The 20,984-nt window shown below is 43.8% G+C and overlaps 1 pseudogene; it reads right to left on the bottom strand.

Annotated features, from left to right (window-relative positions):
- LOC118381967 (angiopoietin-2-like) overlaps nt 1–20,984 on the bottom strand; it is a 153,784-nt pseudogene that overhangs the window by 88,282 nt on the left and 44,518 nt on the right.

Raw genomic sequence — 20,984 nt, 5'->3', positions numbered from 1 at the left:
CTTAACTGTGTGGGTAGAGTTGGGGGTCGTAACCCCTTACCTTCACTGCGTGGGTAGAGTTGGGGGAGTCGTAACCCCTTACCTTCACTGCGTGGGTAGAGTTGGGGAGTCGTAACCCCTTACCTTCACTGTGTTGGTAGAGTTGGAAGGGTCGTAACCCCTTACCTTCACTGTGTTGGTAGAGTTGGTGGGTCGTAACCCCTTACCTTCACCGTGTGGGTAGAGTTGGGGGTCGTAACCCCTTACCTTCACTGCGTGGGTAGAGTTGGGGAGTCGTAACCCCTTACCTTCACTGTGTTGGTAGAGTTGGAAGGGTCGTAACCCCTTACCTTCACTGTGTTGGTAGAGTTGGTGGGTCGTAACCCCTTACCTTCACCGTGTGGGTAGAGTTGGGGGTCGTAACCCCTTACCTTAACTGTGTGGGTAGAGTTGGGGGAGTTGTAACCCCTTACCTTCACTGCGTGGGTAGAGTCGGGGGGTCGTAACCCCTTACCTTCACTGTGTTGGTAGAGTTGGGGGGTCGTAACCCCTTACCTTCACTGTGTTGGTAGAGTTGGGGGTCGTAACCCCTTACCTTCACTGTGTTGGTAGAGTTGGGGGTCGTAACCCTTACCTTCACTGTGTTGGTAGATTTGGTGGGTCGTAACCCCCTTACCTTCACCGTGTGGGTAGAGTTGGGGGTCGTAACCCTTACCTTCACTGCGTGGGTAGAGTTGGGGAGTCGTAACCCCTTACCTTCACTGTGTTGGTAGAGTTGGAAGGGTCGTAATCCCTTACCTTAACTGTGTGGGTAGAGTTGGGGGTCGTAACCCCTTACCTTAATTGCGTGGGTAGAGTTGGGGGTCGTAACCCTTACCTTAACTGCGTTTGTAGAGTTGGGGGGGTCGTAACCCCTTACCTTCACTGCGTGGGTAGAGTTGGGGGGTCGTAACCCCTTACCTTCACTGCGTGGGTAGAGTTGGGGGTCGTAATCCTTACCTTAACTGCATGGGTAGAGTTGGGGGTCGTAACCCTTACCTTCACTGCGTGGGTAGAGTCGGGGGTCGTAACCCTTACCTTCACTGTGTTGGTAGAGTCGGGGGGTCGTAACCCCTTACCTTAACTGTGTGGGTAGAGTTGGGGGTCGTAATCCCTTACCTTCACTGTGTTGGTAGAGTTGGGGGTCGTAACCCCTTACCTTCACTGTGTTGGTAGAGTTGAGGGTCGTAACCCTTACCTTCACTGTGTTGGTAGAGTTGGGGGGTAACCCCTTACCTTCACTGTGTTGGTAGAGTTGGTGGGTCGTAACCCCTTACCTTCACCGTGTGGGTAGAGTTGGGGGTCGTAACCCCTTACCTTAACTGTGTGGGTAGAGTTGGGGGAGTTGTAACCCCTTACCTTCACTGCGTGGGTAGAGTCGGGGGGTCGTAACCCTTACCTTCACTGCGTGGGTAGAGTCGGGGGTCGTAACCCCTTACCTTCACTGCGTGGGTAGAGTTGGGGGGGTCGTAACCCCTTACCTTAACTGTGCGGGTAGAGTTAGGGGGTCGTATGCTGTGGACACCATTCTCTGTGAGCCCAGATCTGAAGATTTCAGCACAGTTTCTGTAGATCACTGGCTCCTCTTTGGGTGTAGTGGGTATATCTGGGTAGAGAGGGATAGCATTCAGGATAATGACTATGTACTGGGTATATCTGGGTAGAGAGGGATAGCATTCAGGATAATGACTATGTACTGGGTATATCTGGGTAGAGAGGGATAGCATTCAGGATAATGACTATGTACTGGGTATATCTGGGTAGAGAGGGATAGCATTCAGGATAATGACTATGTACTGGGTATATCTGGGTAGAGAGGGATAGCATTCATGATAATGACTATGTACTGGGTATATCTGGGTAGAGAGGGATAGCATTCATGATAATGACTATGTACTGGGTATATCTGGGTAGAGAGGGATAGCATTCAGGATAATGACTATGTACTGGGTATATCTGGGTAGAGAGGGATAGCATTCAGGATAATGACTATGTACTGGGTATATCTGGGTAGAGAGGGATAGCATTCAGGATAATGACTATGTACTGGGTATATCTGGGTAGAGAGGGATAGCATTCAGGATAATGACTATGTACTGGGTTTATCTGGGTAGAGAGGGATAGCATTCAGGATAATGACTATGTACTGGGTATATCTGGGTAGAGAGGGATAGCATTCATGATAATGACTATGTACTGGGTATATCTGGGTAGAGAGGGATAGCATTCATGATAATGACTATGTACTGGGTATATCTGGGTAGAGAGGGATAGCATTCAGGATAATGACCATGTACTGGGTATATCTGGGTAGAGAGGGATAGCATTCAGGATAATGACCATGTACTGGGTATATCTGGGTAGAGAGGGATAGCATTCAGGATAATGACCATGTACTGGGTATATCTGGGTAGAGAGGATAGCATTCAGGATAATGACTATGTACTGGGTTTATCTGGGTAGAGAGGGATAGCATTCAGGATAATGACTATGTACTGGGTATATCTGGGTAGAGAGGGATAGCATTCAGGATAATGACTATGTACTGGGTATATCTGGGTAGAGAGGGATAGCATTCAGGATAATGACTATGTACTGGGTATATCTGGGTAGAGAGGGATAGCATTCAGGATAATGACTATGTACTGGGTATATCTGGGTAGAGGGGATAGCATTCAGGATAATGACTATGTAATGGGTATATCTGGGTAGAGAGGGATAGCATTCAGGATAATGACTATGTACTGGGTATATCTGGGTAGAGGGGGATAGCATTCAGGATAATGACTATGTACTGGGTATATCTGGGTAGAGAGGGATAGCATTCAGGATAATGACTATGTACTGGGTATATCTGGGTAGAGAGGGATAGCATTCAGGATAATGACTATGTACTGGGTATATCTGGGTAGAGAGGATAGCATTCAGGATAATGACCATGTACTGGGTATATCTGGGTAGAGAGGATAGCATTCAGGATAATGACTATGTACTGGGTATATCTGGGTAGAGAGGGATAGCATTCAGGATAATGACTATGTACTGGGTATATCTGGGTAGAGAGGGATAGCATTCAGGATAATGACTATGTACTGGGTATATCTGGGTAGAGAGGGATAGCATTCAGGATAATGACTATGTACTGGGTATATCTGGGTAGAGAGGGATAGCATTCAGGATAATGACTATGTACTGGGTATATCTGGGTAGAGGGGATAGCATTCAGGATAATGACTATGTAATGGGTATATCTGGGTAGAGAGGGATAGCATTCAGGATAATGACTATGTACTGGGTATATCTGGGTAGAGGGGGATAGCATTCAGGATAATGACTATGTACTGGGTATATCTGGGTAGAGAGGGATAGCATTCAGGATAATGACTATGTACTGGGTATATCTGGGTAGAGAGGGATAGCATTCAGGATAATGACTATGTACTGGGTATATCTGGGTAGAGAGGGATAGCATTCAGGATAATGACTATGTACTGGGTATATCTGGGTAGAGAGGGATAGCATTCAGGATAATGACTATGTACTGGGTATATCTGGGTAGAGAGGGATAGCATTCAGGATAATGACTATGTACTGGGTATATCTGGGTAGAGAGGATAGCATTCAGGATAATGACTATGTACTGGGTATATCTGGGTAGAGAGGGATAGCATTCAGGATAATGACTATGTACTGGGTATATCTGGGTAGAGAGGATAGCATTCATGATAATGACTATGTACTGGGTATATCTGGGTAGAGAGGGATAGCATTCAGGATAATGACTATGTACTGGGTATATCTGGGTAGAGAGGGATAGCATTCAGGATAATGACCATGTACTGGGTATATCTGGGTAGAGAGGGATAGCATTCAGGATAGCATTCAGGATAATGACCATGTACTGGGTATATCTGGGTAGAGAGGGATAGCATTCAGGATAATGACTATGTACTGGGTATATCTGGGTAGAGAGGGATAGCATTCAGGATAATGACTATGTAGCATTCAGGATTTATCTGGGTAGAGAGGGATAGCATTCAGGATAATGACCATGTACTGGGTATATCTGGGTAGAGAGGGATAGCATTCAGGATAATGACTATGTACTGGGTATATCTGGGTAGAGAGGGATAGCATTCAGGATAATGACCATGTACTGGGTATATCTGGGTACAGAGGGATAGCATTCAGGATAATGACTATGTACTGGGTATATCTGGGTAGAGAGGGATAGCATTCAGGATAATGACTATGTACTGGGTATATCTGGGTAGAGAGGGATAGCATTCAGGATAATGACTATGTACTGGGTATATCTGGGTAGAGAGGGATAGCATTCAGGATAATGACCATGTACTGGGTATATCTGGCATTCAGGATAATGAGAGGGATAGCATTCAGGATAATGACTATGTACTGGGTATATCTGGGTAGAGAGGGATAGCATTCAGGATAATGACTATGTACTGGGTATATCTGGGTAGAGAGGGATAGCATTCAGGATAATGACTATGTACTGGGTATATCTGGGTAGAGAGGATAGCATTCAGGATAATGATATGTACTGGGTATATCTGGGTAGAGAGGGATAGCATTCAGGATAATGACTATGTACTGGGTATATCTGGGTAGAGAGGGATAGCATTCAGGATAATGACTATGTACTGGGTATATCTGGGTAGAGAGGGATAGCATTCATGATAATGACTATGTACTGGGTATATCTGGGTAGAGAGGGATAGCATTCATGATAATGACTATGTACTGGGTATATCTGGGTAGAGAGGGATAGCATTCAGGATAATGACATGTACTGGGTATATCTGGGTAGAGAGGGATAGCATTCAGGATAATGACTATGTACTGGGTATATCTGGGTAGAGAGGGATAGCATTCAGGATAATGACTATGTACTGGGTATATCTGGGTAGAGAGGATAGCATTCAGGATAATGACTATGTACTGGGTATATCTGGGTAGAGAGGGATAGCATTCAGGATAGACTATGTACTGGGTATTCAGGATAGCATTCAGGATAATGACTATGTACTGGGTATATCTGGGTAGAGAGGATAGGATAGCATTCAGGATAATGACTATGTACTGGGTATATCTGGGTAGAGAGGGATAGCATTCAGGATAATGACTATGTACTGGGTATATCTGGGTAGAGAGGGATAGCATTCATGATAATGACTATGTACTGGGTATATCTGGGTAGAGAGGATAGCATTCAGGATAATGACCATGTACTGGGTATATCTGGGTAGAGAGGGATAGCATTCAGGATAATGACTATGTACTGGGTATATCTGGGTAGAGAGGGATAGCATTCAGGATAATGACAATGTACTGGGTATATCTGGGTAGAGAGGATAGCATTCAGGATAATGACTATGTACTGGGTATATCTGGGTAGAGAGGGATAGCATTCAGGATAATGACTATGTACTGGGTTTATCTGGATATGTATATCTGGGTAGAGAGGGATAGCATTCAGGATAATGACTATGTACTGGGTATATCTGGGTAGAGAGGGATAGCATTCAGGATAATGACTATGTACTGGGTATATCTGGGTAGAGAGGATAGCATTCAGGATAATGACTATGTACTGGGTATATCTGGGTAGAGAGGATAGCATTCAGGATAATGACCATGTACTGGGTATATCTGGGTGAGGGATAGCATTCAGGATAATGACTATGTACTGGGTATATCTGGGTAGAGAGGGATAGCATTCAGGATAATGACTATGTACTGGGTATATCTGGGATAGCATTCAGGAGATGACCATGATGAGATTCAGGATAATGACTATGTACTGGGTATATCTGGGTAGAGAGGGATAGCATTCAGGATAATGACCATCCAGGATAATGATAATGACTATGTACTGGGTATATCTGGGTAGAGAGGGATAGCATTCAGGATAATGACTATGTACTGGGTATATCTGGGTAGGGATAGCATTCAGGATAATATGTACTGGGTATATCTGAGGAGGATAGCATTCAGGATAATGACTATGTACTGGGTATATCTGGGTAGAGGAGGATAGCATTCAGGATAATGACTATGTACTGGGTATATCTGGGTAGAGAGGGATAGCATTCAGGATAATGACTATGTACTGGGTATATCTGGGTAGAGAGGGATAGCATTCAGGATAATGACCATGTACTGGGTATATCTGGGTAGAGAGAGGGATAGCATTCAGGATAATGACTATGTACTGGGTATATCTGGGTAGAGAGGGATAGCATTCAGGATAATGACTATGTACTGGGTATATCTGGGTAGAGAGGGATAGCATTCAGGATAATGACTATGGGTATATCTGGATAGCATTCAGGATAATGACTATGTACTGGGTATATCTAGAGAGGGATAGCATTCAGGATAATGACTATGTACTGGGTATATCTGGGTAGAGAGGATAGCATTCAGGATAATGACTATGTACTGGGTATATCTGGGTAGAGAGGGATAGCATTCAGGATAATGACCATGTACTGGGTATATAGAGAGGATAGCATTCAGGATAATGACCATGTACTGGGTATATCTGGGTAGAGAGGGATAGCATTCAGGATAATGACTATGTACTGGGTATATCTGGGTAGAGAGGGATAGCATTCAGGATAATGACTATGTACTGGGTATAGCATTCAGGATAATGACTATGTACTGGGTATATCTGGGTAGAGAGGGATAGCATTCAGGATAATGACTATGTACTGGGTATATCTGGGTAGAGAGGGATAGCATTCAGGATAATGACTATGTACTGGGTATATCTGGGTAGAGAGGGATAGCATTCAGGATAATGACTATGTACTGGGTATATCTGGGTAGAGAGGGATAGCATTCAGGATAATGACTATGTACTGGGTATATCTGGGTAGAGAGGGATAGCATTCAGGATAATGACTATGTACTGGGTATATCTGGGTAGAGAGGGATAGCATTCAGGATAATGACTATGTACTGGGTATATCTGGGTAGAGAGGGATAGCATTCAGGATAATGACCATGTACTGGGTATATCTGGGTAGAGAGGGATAGCATTCAGGATAATGACTATGTACTGGGTATATCTGGGTAGAGAGGGATAGCATTCAGGATAATGACTATGTACTGGGTATATCTGGGTAGAGAGGGATAGCATTCAGGATAATGACTATGTACTGGGTATATCTGGGTAGAGAGGGATAGCATTCAGGATAATGACTATGTACTGGGTATATCTGGGTAGAGAGGGATAGCATTCAGGATAATGACTATGTACTGGGTATATCTGGGTAGAGAGGGATAGCATTCAGGATAATGACTATGTACTGGGTATATCTGGGTAGAGAGGGATAGCATTCAGGATAATGACTATGTACTGGGTATATCTGGGTAGAGAGGGATAGCATTCAGGATAATGACTATGTACTGGGTATATCTGGGTAGAGAGGGATAGCATTCAGGATAATGACTAAAACCAGTGGAAAAGCACAAAAAATGCTTTCATTACTTCCAATTAACAAACACATTCACAGTAGATCTCTCTCACCGTTGCAGTGGGTGACCATGGCTAGCAGCTGCTGCACGGTGTCAGTCAGTATAGCCTGCTGTTTCTGCAGTAGTGTGCTGTTGTGTGTGGAGGTCCCCAGCTCTCCGTTTAGCTGGGTGACCAGGCGCCTCTGTCTCTCCAGCATGTCCTGCAACTGCTGTTTCTCCCTCTGAAGATCCTGGAGCTCCTTAACGTGCCTGGCCTCTAAAGCTGAGAACCTTTGCTCTAACAAACTAAAACAGAGATACATAAGAGAGAGAGAGAGATGGAGGGGGAGAGAAGAGAGAGAGAGTGAGTTATATAACCTATTGTCCTTCATGGTTGTGAGGTCTGGGGTCTGCCTCTTCAACTAAGAATTAACAGAAAACTGAGCAAACTAGAATGCTCTTTGGCCCTAAAAAGCGAGTACACAGTGGCAGAATACCTGACCACTGTGACTGACCCAAACTTAAGGAAAGCTTTGACTATGTACAGACTCAGTGAATATAGCCTTGCTATTGAGAAAGGCCGCCGTAGGCAGACATGGCTCTCAAGAGAAGACAGGCTATATGAACATTGCCCACACAACTAGGTGGAAACTGAGCAGCAGAGAGAGTTTGGGCACCCAGAAAACATAAAACACTCAAACAAACAAAAACATGATTAAACATCAAACAAAAACACAACACCAAATCCTCTTCCACAGTAACACAACAACCTCTGAATGACTCATATACTCATAAACAGATCAAATCGGTCAATGCAGGTGATTCTACACCTGCATTGCTTGCTGTTTGGGGTTTTAGGCTGGGTTTCTGTACAGCACTTTGAGATATCAGCTGATGTACGAAGGGCTTTATAAATACATTTGATTGATTGATTGATTGATTGATTGATTGACCAGTTTCAAAATAATAAAACAGAAATTACAACGGCTTTTTATGTCCATTGGAGTGTCACCTATTATATTAGTTATATTCAAGAATAAAGACAATAAGTCATTTTTATTGTGATTCATATGAATGTACCCTAATAAAATGTCATGGTAGAGCATGGCGCTTGTAACGCCAGGGTAGTGGGTTCGATTCCCGGGACCACCCATACGTAGAATGTATGCACACATGACTGTAAGTCGCTTTGGATAAAAGCGTCTGCTAAATGGCATATATTATTATTATATATTATTTATTTTTTTATAAATACAATTTAATACCCATTTGTCATTGATCACAAGGTTATATATTCATGCTTAGACTGGCAGAAATATAATTTCCCAGAAAAAAATGTCATTTTTATTTTGAATACCACATATGTGATGCGTCACATATGAAGATTTTATACAAAAACTTCCTGCCTTCCTGCCAAAAAAAAACGCACAAATGTATAAAAATATCTTTCACTTCATTCTTTGATATTTGTTTTAGTCTCTTTGTGCAGGCTCGCTGAACTTAGATTGTTTCCATAGGAGAGAGAGATACATGACACCACACACATAAAGAACATGGGTTTTATTATGCAACATAGTGTACATAGTTCACATGAGGTACAATTGAAATCACCTAGGATGTTGAGCTGGTACAAGTTGTTCAAGGGGGGCTGCTCAAAAGAGTTTCCTTCAGTGGATACTGGAGTTATGTTCATCGTCATTTGTTAGATTTTTTTTTCACGGCACCTCCTCTGATTGAATCTACATTTTTCCCCTCTTTGTTTTCAGCATCAGATTGTGTCGTTGTATGGATCGGTGGATGATCCAGATTGACATCTTTCTTTATTCTATGATCGCTGAAAAACCAGAACGTAAGAGTTGTGACACTGGCACAGAATAGGATTAGCATTTCCATTAGTAGTAGGCTAAACAATGATAACAATTTATAACAATTTATCAAAGTTTAAATGTTAAATCAACTCCTTCTCCCCTTTCTCTCTCAAACATGTTTTGTTACTTTTTCATTGGTTAATTGTTAATAATAATCACTATAGTACAATTTGTGCCGGTGACTAGTCTGTGCTGTGCAGCCCTCTCCTTATTAGACAACGGCATCTACAGAATAAAGATAACGAGCCTTGAAATACCTTAAAATGCCATAAAATAGTTTAAAATTATAATATACAGCATTCATACAAGTAAATATGAATTGCATAATTAAATGCTGTAAACTAGTGAAAACATGGGATAACAAAGCTACATTCAGCATAACGGGTGACATTGTGGTATGACATGAAACTTTTGTTGTGCTGAAGGACAAAAGTGTGATACTGAAGGACGTATTTCATGAATAAACATATTCAACAGAGCAGTTCCTTGGCCACTATAAAGTAATGACCTTGACCAATAAAGATTATCCTTACTTTTCATATTTAATATAGGTTTTTATAAAATAATAACATTAAAAGTATGTTTTCTGTGTTGTACTGAAGGATATGTGTTTTTGATTCAAAGAGAGATTTACTCACCTCATCACATTGATCTTCAATGGGTCTTCTGTGTGATGTCTCACACTGATTACCATCATGTGATATGCTTTAAAATTGATTTTTTTCCTTTGTTATAGTGAATGACATTGATGAAGGGCAAAAAGTCCAGACAAAAGTTATTCAAGTTTTTAAATATTTGTAACATTAAGACTATACCATCTAAAGGTAAGGAGTAACATAAAGACTATACCATCTAAAGGGTAAGGAGTAACATTAAACATTAAGACTATACCATCTAAAGGTAAGGAGTAACATTAAACATTAAGACTATACCATCTAAAAGGTAAGGAGTAACATTAAACATTAAGACTATACCATCTAAAGGTAAGGAGTAACATTAAGACTATACCATCTAAAGGTAAGGAGTAACATTAAACATTAAGACTATACCATCTAAAGGTAAGGAGTAACATTAAACATTAAGACTATACCATCTAAAGGTAAGGAGTAACATAAAGACTATACCATCTAACGGTAAGGAGTAACATAAAGACTATACCATCTAAAGGTAAGGAGTAACATTAAACATTAAGACTATACCATCTAAAGGTAAGGAGTAACATAAAGACTATACCATCTAAAGGTAAGGAGTAACATTAAACATTAAGACTATACCATCTAAAGGTAAGGAGTAACATTAACACTATACCATCTAAAGGTAAGGAGTAACATAAAGACTATACCATCTAAAGGTAAGGAGTAACATTAAGACTATCCCATCTAAAGTAAGGAGTAACATTAAGACTATACCATCTAAAGGTAAGGAGTAACATAAAGACTATACCATCTAAAGGTAAGGAGTAACATTAAGACTATACCATCTAAAGTAAGGAGTAACATTAAGACTATACCATCTAAAGGTAAGGAGTAACATTAAGACTATCCCATCTAAAGTAAGGAGTAACATTAAGACTATCCCATCTAAAGTAAGGAGTAACATTAAGACTATACCATCTAAAGTAAGGAGTAACATTAAGACTATACCATCTAAAGGTAAGGAGTAACATTAAGACTATCCCATCTAAAGTAAGGAGTAACATTAAGACTATCCCATCTAAAGTAAGGAGTAACATTAAGACTATCCCATCTAAAGGTAAGGAGTAATATTAAATATTAAGTCTATACCATCTAAAGGTAAGGAGTAATATTAAGTCTATACCATCTAACGGTAAGGAGTAACATTAAGACTATCCCATCTAAAGGTAAGGAGTAACATTAAGACTATACCATCTAAAGGTAAGGAGTAACATTAAATATTAAGTCTATACCATCTAAAGGTAAGGAGTAATATTAAGTCTATACCATCTAACGGTAAGGAGTAACATTAAACATTAAGACTATACCATCTAAAGGTAAGGAGTAACATAAAGACTATACCATCTAACGGTAAGGAGTAACATTAAACATTAAGACTATACCATCTAAAGGTAAGGAGTAACATTAAACATTAAGACTATACCATCTAAAGGTAAGGAGTAACATTAAACATTAAGACTATACCATCTAAAGGTAAGGAGTAACATAAAGACTATACCATCTAACGGTAAGGAGTAACATTAAACATTAAGACTATACCATCTAAAGGTAAGGAGTAACATTAAATATTAAGTCTATACCATCTAAAGGTAAGGAGTAACATTAAGACTATACCATCTAAAGGGTAAGGAGTAACATTAAACATTAAGACTATACCATCTAAAGGGTAAGGAGTAACATTAAACATTAAGACTATACCATCTAAAGGCAAGGAGTAACATTAAACATTAAGACTATACCATCTAAAGGCAAGGAGTAACATTAAAGGCACACCTGAAATTGGAGGGTGCGCAATTCAAATAAATAATCATAAAAATGATGGATATTAAACATTTAGGTACATACAAGTGTCTTATTTCGGTTAAAAGCTCAAAGTCTTGTTCATCTAACTGCATCGTCTGATTTACAATAGGCTTTACAGTGAAAGTATGCCATGCGATTGTTTGAGGACGGTGCCCAACATCAAAATATTTTCCAACTTAGCACAGACTTCATAAAATCACAAATAGCAAATTAAATATTCACTTACTTTTTGAACATCTTCCTCTGATTTGCAATCCAAAGGGTCCCAGCTACAACATGAATGGTTGTTTTGTCAGATAATATCCTTCTTTATATCCCAAAAAGTCTGTTTAGTTGGCGCCATCGATTTGAGTAATCCACTCGTTCCAACATGCAGAGAAACGAATCCAAAAAGCTACTGATAAACTTTGTTAAAACAAGTCCAAATATGTTTCTATTTGATCCTCAGGTACTCTACAATGTAAATAAACTAAAAGTAATGTTCAATAGAGAAGCAAAATTAGCAGGTGCGCATCCTCTTCGTTGCGCACGCACAGACTGATTTCTGAATCCCACTACCAAAACTCAAAATTCTTCCTCGTTTGGGAAACAACAAGCCTGAAACCTTGAACAAAGACTGGCGACATCTAGTGGAAGACATAGGAATTGCTAACTGGGAGCTGGAATTAGATATTCGTTCCATTGGAAGAGCATGAGCTCGCAAAAAAAAAAAAAAAAATTCGGTTGGATTTGAATTGGATTTTCTCCTAACATATCAATTGTGTTATAGTCTCATACATTATTTTAACATTTCTACAAACTTCAAAGTATTTTCTATCCAATGGTGTCACTTATATGCATATCCTGGCTTCTGGGACTGAGTAACAGGCAGTTAACTTTGGCAGTTAAACTTTGGGCACGTCAGTCAGACAGGAAGCGGATAAAAATAACCTGAAGACGTTAATCCCCCTGCACAGTCCCTGCAGCCGGACAGTTTTATCATTACTTCTAGAAAGACATGCTGTCAGCTCAACTATAAAAAGCTATTGCTCATTCAGCCGATAGAACCTTTCAACCGGTTCTCTCCACTAAGCAACAAATCAGAGCCTTCTCAGGTCTCTCCTCCACCCGTTACCCGCTATATTAGACTTAAAAAGCATCATCCAGCGATCATACTATTGTTTACCAGGGGCAGGGCTACCGACGTTAAGGCTAATCTGTTTACCAGGGGCAGGGCTACCGACGTTGAGGCTAATCTGTTTACCAGGGGGCAGGGCTACCGACGTTAAGGCTAATCTGTTTACCAGGGGCGGGGCTACCGACGTTAAGGCTAATCTGTTTACCAGGGGCAGGGCTACCGACGTTAAGGCTAATCTGTTTACCAGGGGGCAGGGCTACCGACGTTAAGGCTAATCTGTTTACCAGGGGGCAGGGCTACCGACGTTAAGGCTAATCTGTTTACCAGGGGGCAGGGCTACCGACGTTAAGGCTAATCTGTTTACCAGGGGGCAGGGCTACCGACGTTAAGGCTAATCTGGAGATGGGGCTGGCTGAGGCTTAAACTGGCGAGTGTAGAGAGTATAGAGATATTGTTATCCACGTCGGCACCAACGATGTTAGGATGAAACAGTCAGAGATCACCAAGTGCAACATAGCCTCAGCATGTAAATCAGCTAGAAAGCGCGACAGCAAAGTCTCACAACTCAATCGCTGGTTGAGCACTCCCAAAAGATAGAATTTGTAGATAATTGGCCCTCTTTCTGGGACTCGCCCACAAACAGGACCAAGCCTGGCTTGCTGAGGAGTGACGGACTCCATCCTAGCTGGAGGGGTGCTCTCATCTTATCTATGAACATAGACAGGGCTCTAACTCCTCTAGCTCCACAATGAGAGAGCCTGCTGCCTGGCCCGTTATCCAGTCTGTCAGCTTAGTGGAGTCTGCCACTAGCACAGTCAGTGTCGTCAGCTGAGCTATCCCCATTGAGACCGTGTCTGTGCCTCAATCTAGGTCGGGCAAAACTAAACACGGCAGTGTTGGTGTTTGCCTTATCAATCTCACTGGAATAAAGACCTCCTCCAATTCTGTCATTATTGAAAGAGATTGTGTTATCTCACATCTCAAAATAGGGCTACTTAATATTAGATTGCTCACTTCCAAGGCAGTTATAGTTTATGAACTAATCACTGATCATAATCTGGATGTGATTGGCCTGACTGAAACATGGCTTAAGCCTGATGAATTTACTGTGTTAAATGAGGCCTCTCCCCTGGTTACAATAGTGACCATATCCCCTGCGCATCCCGCAATGGCGGAAAGCAAATTTGAATTTACCAACAAACAAAAAAATTAAGTTTTCATCTTTTGAGCTTCTAGTCATGAAATCTATGCAGCCTACTCAATCACTGTTTATAGCTACTGTTTACAGGCCTCCTGGGCCATATACAGCGTTCCTCACTGAGTTTCCTGAATTCCTATCGGACCTTGTAGTTATGGCAGATAATATTCTAATCTTTGGTGACTTTAATCTTCACATGGAAAAGTCCAAAAGGCTTTCGGAGTCATCATCGACTCAGTGGGTTTTGTCCAACATGTCTCCGGACCTACTCACTGCCACAGTCATACTCTGGACCTAGTTTTGTCCCGTGGAATACATTTTGTGGATCTAAATGTTTTTCCTCATAATCCTGGAATATCGGACCACAGTTTTATTACGTTTTGAAATCGCAAAAAATAATCTGCTCAGACCCAACCATCAAAACCCATGCTAGAAATCTCAGACAAACCAAAGATTCCTAGATGCCCTTCCAGACTCCCTCCACCTACACAAGGACGTCAACAATCGGTTAACCACCTAACTTAATTTAACCTTGCGTAACACCCTAGATGCAGTTGTAACCCTGAAAACAATAAACATTTGACACGAAAAATGTGCTCCCTGGTGAACAGAAAATACCCCTGAAGCTTCAAGAAAATTGGAAATGAAAATGGCGCTCCACCAAACAGGAAGTCTTCCGACTATCTTGGAAAGACAGTCCCGTGCAATATCAAACAGCCATCACTGCTGCTCCATCATTCTATTTTTCAACCTAATTGACAAAAAGAAAATCCCCAATGTATTTATAATACAGTCGCAAAGCAGCATTCAACATCTAGGACACAGACAGGACACATTCACCAAGAGAGGAAAGCTAACTAAAGACTATACCATCTAGGACACAGACACATTCAACAAGAGAGGAAAGCTAACTAAAGACTATACCATCTAGGACACAGACACATTCACCAAGAGAGGAAAGCTAACTAAAGACTATACCATCTAGGACAAAGACACATTCATCAAGAGAGGATAGCTAACTAAAGACTATACCATCTAGGACACAGACAGGACACATTCACCAAGAGAGGAAAGCTAACTAAAGACTATACCATCTAGGACACAGACACATTCAACAAGAGAGGAAAGCTAACTAAAGACTATACCATCTAGGACACAGACACATTCACCAAGAGAGGAAAGCTAACTAAAGACTATACCATCTAGGACACAGACACATTCAACAAGAGAGGAAAGCTAACTAAAGACTATACCATCTAGGACAAAGACACATTCAACAAGAGAGGAAAGCTAACTAAAGACTATACCATCTAGGACAAAGACACATTCAACAAGAGAGGAAAGCTAACTAAAGACTATACCATCTAGGACAAAGACACATTCATCAAGAGAGGAAAGCTAACTAAAGACTATACCATCTAGGACACAGACAGGACACATTCACCAAGAGAGGAAAGCTAACTAAAGACTATACCATCTAGGACACAGACAGGATACATTCACCAAGAGAGGAAAGCTAACTAAAGACTATACCATCTAGGACACAGACACATTCACCAAGAGAGGAAAGCTAACTAAAGACTATACCATCTAGGACACAGACACATTCACCAAGAGAGGAAAGCTAACTAAAGACTATACCATCTAGGACACATTCAACAAGAGAGGAAAGCTAACTAAAGACTATACCATCTAGGTGACTGGTGCTGGCGTTGCATTATGGGAGATGTAGTTTTGGGCCACTAAGGTCCGAATGGGATAGAGGCAATTTCAGAGTTTTTTTTTGTACGCGAGTTGTTGTATTTTGGTACTGTCAACACTGAGAGCACCTAGCAATGTATTGGGAGATGTGAGACAGGATGTGTGTTTTACCTTTCTTCGTGCTCCTGTGTAGAACAACTGGTCAGATGGTGCATTGGAGACTGATCAGTCTTTTCACTATTGCAGATCGACATAAAAACCAAAAAGAGCCGTGGTGTCTCTCTTCGTTCAGGTTCTCCTGTGGTACATAGACCGCTACATATTGAATCTCCTCTCAAACATTTTAGAAAAAGCTGTTTTTCACTACCTTCCTGTAGACAGAATAATATATACGGAAACGCTTCAGTCTGGTTTTAGACCCCATCATAGCACTGAGACTGCACTTGCGAAGGTGGTAAATGACATTTTAATGGCATCGGACCGAGGCTCTGCATCTGTCCTCGTGCTCCTTGACCTTAGTGCTGCTTTTTGGTACAATCGATCACCACATTCTGTTGGAGAGATTACATACCCAAATTGGCCTGGTTTAGATCTCATCTGTCTGAAAGTTATAGATTTGTCCTCTGACAAATCAACTGTAAATCAAGGTTGCATTTTAGGACCACTATTGTTTTCACTCTATATTCCACCTCTTGGTGACGTCATTAGGAAACATAACGTAAACTTTCACCGCTATGCGGACGACACACAGCTGTACATTTCAATGAAACATGGTGAATCCCCAAAATTACCCTCCCTGGAAGCCTGTGTTTCAGACGTAAGGAAACAGAGATGCTAGTTCTAGGTCCCAAAAAACAAAGAGATCTTCTGTTGAATCTGATTATCAATCTTGATGGCTGTACAGCTGTATATTTCAATGTGTTACAGCTCTACCTGCCTCTTTCTCTGTGTTTGTGCTTTTCTTTGCAGGTTGGGGACAGGTGGATCTGATTAGGTCGTTAAGGTGACAAATTGCACCTGGGTTTGGGATCAACTAGGAGATAAAAGGTCCTGGTCTCTCTCTCTCTCTCCCTGAAAGCCTGTGGATGGTGGAAAATATTTTACAAAACTTAGACAGGCCTCCTAATTGTCCCAATAATGTCTAAGCAAACAGCTGGAGGCAGGGCTTTCTCCTATAGAGCTCAATTATTATGGAATGGTCTGCCTACCCATGTGAGAGACGCAGACTCGGTCTCAACCTTTAAGTCTTTACTGAAGACTCATCTCTTCAGTAGGTTCTATGATTGAGTGTAGTCTGGCCCAGAGGTGTTAAGGTGAACGGCAAGGCACTGGAGGGACAAACCACACTTACTTTCTCTGCCTGGCCGGTTCCTCTCTCTCTCCACTGGGATTCTCTGCCTCTGCTCCTATTACGGGGACTGAGTCACTGGCTTACTGTTGCTCTTCCATGCCGTCCTTACTAGGGGTGTGTCACTTGAACCGGTTGAGTCGCAGATGTGATCTGCCTGTCCGGTTTTGTGCCACCTCTGGCTCATGCGGTGGGGAGATCTTCATGGGCTATACTCAGGGTAGTAGTCTGGCTGTCTGTTGATATCCATCTAGTGGTGTGGGGGCTGTGCTTTGAAAACGTGGGTGGGGTATAGTGTCCCCCGACCCACCCCTGTCTCAGTGTCAAGTATCTATGCTGCAATAGTCTGTGCCAGGGGGCTTAGTCTGTTAAATTATAAGGAAAAAAACAAAAGCACAGAGACCCAAATTGCGCCTTCTTCCTTCCGTGAGGCTTTAAAATTCTATAAACTCAGAACCAAAAAAAACACTGTACAACAGCAGGCAGCTGATACTGATAAACACAAACAACTTCTGGTAAAACTGGAAAACGATGAATTAGCGATACTGTCACGCCCTGACCTTAGACCTGCCCTGACCTTAGACCTGCCCTGACCTTAGACCTGCCCTGACCTTAGACCTGCCCTTAGACTTTAGACCTGCCCTGACCTTAGACCTGCCCTGACCTTAGACCTGCCCTTAGACTTTAGACCTGCCCTGACCTTAGACCTGCCCTGACCTTAGACCTGCCCTTAGACTTTAGACCTGCCCTTAGACCTTAGACCTGCCCTGACCTTAGACCTGCCCTTAGACTTTAGACCTGCCCTGACCTTAGACCTGCCCTGACCTTAGACCTGCCCTTAGACTTTAGACCTGCCCTGACCTTAGACCTGCCCTGACCTTAGACCTGCCCTTAGACCTGCCCTGACCTTAGACCTGCCCTGACCTTAGCCCTGACCTTAGACCTGCCCTGACCTTAGACCTGCCCTGACCTTAGACCTGCCCTTAGACCTTAGACCTGCCCTTAGACCTTAGACCTGCCCTTAGACCTTAGACCTGCCCTGACCTTAGACCTGCCCTGACCTTAGACCTGCCCTGACCTTAGACCTGCCCTGACCTTAGACCTGCCCTTAGACCTTAGACCTGCCCTGACCTTAGACCTGCCCTGACCTTAGACCTGTCCTGACCTTAGACCTGCCCTGACCTTAGACCTGCCCTTAGACCTTAGACCTGCCCTGACCTTAGACCTGCCCTGACCTTAGACCTGCCCTGACCTTAGACCTGCCCTGACCTTAGACCTGCCCTGACCTTAGACCTGCCCTTAGACCTTAGACCTGCCCTGACCTTAGACCTGCCCTGACCTTAGACCTGTCCTGACCTTAGACCTGCCCTGACCTTAGACCTGCCCTTAGACCTTAGACCTGCCCTGACCTTAGACCTGCCCTGACCTTAGACCTGCCCTGACCTTAGACCTGCCCTGACCTTAGACCTGCCCTTAGACCTTAGACCTGCCCTGACCTTAGACCTGCCCTGACCTTAGACCTGTCCTGACCTTAGACCTGCCCTGACCTTAGACCTGCCCTTAGACCTTAGACCTGCCCTGACCTTAGACCTGCCCTGACCTTAGACCTGTCCTGACCTTAGACCTGCCCTGACCTTAGACCTGCCCTTAGACCTTAGACCTGCCCTGACCTTAGACCTGCCCTGACCTTAGACCTGCCCTGACCTTAGACCTGCCCTGACCTTAGACCTGCCCTGACCTTAGACCTGCCCTTAGACCTTAGACCTGCCCTGACCTTAGACCTGCGCTGACCTTAGACCTGTCCTGACCTTAGACCTGCCCTGACCTTAGACCTGCCCTTAGACCTTAGACCTGCCCTGACCTTAGACCTGCCCTGACCTTAGACCTGTCCTGACCTTAGACCTGCCCTGACCTTAGACCTGCCCTTAGACCTTAGACCTGCCCTGACCTTAGACCTGCCCTGACCTTAGACCTGTCCTGACCTTAGACCTGCCCTGACCTTAGACCTGCCCTTAGACCTGCCCTGACCTTAGACCTGCCCTGACCTTAGACCTGCCCTGACCTTAGACCTGCCCTTAGACCTGCCCTTAGACCTGCCCTGACCTTAGACCTGCCCTGACCTTAGACCTGCCCTTAGACCTTAGACCTGCCCTGACCTTAGACCTGCCCTGACCTTAGACCTGTCCTGACCTTAGACCTGCCCTGACCTTAGCCCTGACCTTAGACCAGCCCTTAGACCTGCCCTGACCTTAGACCTGCCCTGACCTTAGCCCTGACCTTAGACCTGCCCTGACCTTAGACCTGCCCTGACCTTAGACCTGCCCTTAGACCTTAGACCTGCCCTTAGACCTTAGACCTGCCCTTAGACCTTAGACCTGCCCTGACCTTAGACCTGCCCTGACCTTAGACCTGCCCTGACCTTAGACCTGCCCTGACCTTAGACCTGCCCTTAGACCTTAGACCTGCCCTGACCTTAGACCTGCCCTGACCTTAGACCTGCCCTGACCTTAGACCTGCCCTTAGACCTTAGACCTGCCCTGACCTTAGACCTGCCCTGACCTTAGACCTGTCCTGACCTTAGACCTGCCCTGACCTTAGACCTGCCCTTAGACCTTAGACCTGCCCTGACCTTAGACCTGCCCTGACCTTAGACCTGCCCTGACCTTAGACCTGCCCTTAGACCTGCCCTTAGACCTGCCCTGACCTTAGACCTGCCCTGACCTTAGACCTGCCCTTAGACCTTAGACCTGCCCTGACCTTAGACCTGCCCTGACCTTAGACCTGTCCTGACCTTAGACCTGCCCTGACCTTAGCCCTGACCTTAGACCAGCCCTTAGACCTGCCCTGACCTTAGACCTGCCCTGACCTTAGCCCTGACCTTAGACCTGCCCTGACCTTAGACCTGCCCTGACCTTAGACCTGCCCTTAGACCTTAGACCTGCCCTTAGACCTTAGACCTGCCCTTAGACCTTAGACCTGCCCTGACCTTAGACCTGCCCTGACCTTAGACCTGCCCTGACCTTAGACCTGCCCTGACCTTAGACCTGCCCTTAGACCTTAGACCTGCCCTGACCTTAGACCTGCCCTGACCTTAGACCTGTCCTGACCTTAGACCTGCCCTGACCTTAGACCTGCCCTTAGACCTTAGACCTGCCCTGACCTTAGACCTGCCCTGACCTTAGACCTGCCCTGACCTTAGACCTGCCCTGACCTTAGACCTGCCCTGACCTTAGACCTGCCCTTAGACCTTAGACCTGCCCTGACCTTAGACCTGCCCTGACCTTAGACCTGTCCTGACCTTAGACCTGCCCTGACCTTAGACCTGCCCTTAGACCTTAGACCTGCCCTGACCTTAGACCTGCCCTGACCTTAGACCTGTCCTGACCTTAGACCTGCCCTGACCTTAGACCTGCCCTTAGACCTTAGACCTGCCCTGACCTTAGACCTGCCCTGACCTTAGACCTGTCCTGACCTTAGACCTGCCCTGACCTTAGACCTGCCCTTAGACCTTAGACCTGCCCTGACCTTAGACCTGCCCTGACCTTAGACCTGCCCTGACCTTAGACCTGCCCTTAGACCTGACCTTAGACCTGCCCTGACCTTAGACCTGCCCTGACCTGTTAATGTCTCTGTTTGGTTTGGTCAGGGTGTGATTTGGGGTGGGCGTTCTAGGTTTTCGTTCTCTATGATTTTGTGTTTCTATGTTTTGGCCGGGTATGGTTCTCAATCAGGGACAGCTGTCTATCGT

This window comes from Oncorhynchus keta, chromosome 20 (genome assembly GCF_023373465.1).
Source record: "Oncorhynchus keta strain PuntledgeMale-10-30-2019 chromosome 20, Oket_V2, whole genome shotgun sequence".
Taxonomy (NCBI): domain Eukaryota; kingdom Metazoa; phylum Chordata; class Actinopteri; order Salmoniformes; family Salmonidae; genus Oncorhynchus; species Oncorhynchus keta.
The sequence above is the reverse complement of the archived record's forward strand: the minus strand, read 5'-3'. Positions and strand labels throughout refer to the sequence as shown.